A 1,487-nucleotide genomic window follows, 5' to 3' on the forward strand; every position below is an offset into this window, starting at 1 on the left:
TATATATCTAGACATCATCAGAACATTAAGGTAACACTCTTCCTTGTTGCATATTTAGTCATTCAATACAATGCATGTTGCTATGTAGCCTCAGATATATTAAATATGTCCCTAGTTAACCTACCGATAAATGGGTTACAGATATATTCAGTGAAATGTACAATTTGACATTAATCTCTTATCAGCCCCCAGGCTATATGGTACCAGCTATCGATATCCTGAATGGTGAGTATATATAATCAATGCGAGTACATCTAAAGGTATGTTAAGCACAACAGGCTAAACATCAACCAAATATATCCATGGTGACAACATAGTCTACAAATGATAGTTTCAGTGTGCAGGTTTAAGCATGCTAGTAAAGCAAAACTAGAAGTGGAAAGGTGTGTTAACTGCAACAGACATAACATTTAAAAACAAGCAAATATAGTCATTCAAACTGGTATTGTGCAGGTCTAAAGTACAATAGATATTGTTAAAGACGGAAAGGCGTGTAACTGTAACATCCTTAATAGCAACCAAATATCGTAATTCATAGTGGTATTGTTGAAACTACTATTGATGAAATCGAATTGCATGGCAAATAGTTGCACATATATAGCATCACATTGTGAATAACTGAAATAAACAAGGCATAAGGCCATCTCTAGCCGATACCCTAAAAGTTAACAGAGTAAAACCCTTAGTGGAGTATATATATACTCCAACAATTTTTGGCCGTTTCTAGTCGATCCCCTAAACTTAATGTTGTAAACTTCAATTTGATCAAGTTCAAAGTAGATTCAACCAAAATTAGCATGCATTCAAATATAAACATAGATAGTTTTGCATAACCGAACATAAAACATAAATTTAAACTAAACTAAACTACATTCGGTAGAAGTGGAGGTTGAGCCAATTGTTCCTCGTCAGGTATGGTGTGCTATGAGCCGGGTCCGGGCCGGTGCCGTCATCGGGGTCGTTGGGGAAGACACTCCTCCATTCGTCGATGTCAATCTCCTCGTCCTCGTCGCCCACCAGGACGTCGTCCGTGCCGCCGTCCTCGCCACCTTTGACACCATCATAGAAGCACGATAACATCGCCGTCCTCCATGCCGACAAAGATCTCTCCGCCTCCACGGGCTCCGGGTGCTGCTGGGGGAGCTCTTGCATGTAGGCCTCAGCGGCGGCCTCGGCCTCGAGGCGCTCCCTTACCTCGCGATCCTCCCACACCATAGCCGAGCTCACCACCCCTGGCTCCGGTAGGATGAGGTCGATCAAACATGTGTCAAAGGGTAAATTGAGCCTAGCCGCCGCATGGTGGTAGCGGGCCTACTAGTGGTCGTACTCCATGGCCACGAGCTCGACTGTGTGGAAGCTATCGAGCCACCGGCGGGTGTGGGTCTCCCGATCCATAATATCGGTGATCCACCCACCGCCGCTGCCGGACCCGGAGGTAGGACATCATCAGTGGTCGGGCCTGAGGGAGGATGGGGAAGTCCTCGAAC

Source organism: Triticum dicoccoides, chromosome 6B (genome assembly GCF_002162155.2).
Source record: "Triticum dicoccoides isolate Atlit2015 ecotype Zavitan chromosome 6B, WEW_v2.0, whole genome shotgun sequence".
In the NCBI taxonomy this organism is placed as follows: domain Eukaryota; kingdom Viridiplantae; phylum Streptophyta; class Magnoliopsida; order Poales; family Poaceae; genus Triticum; species Triticum dicoccoides.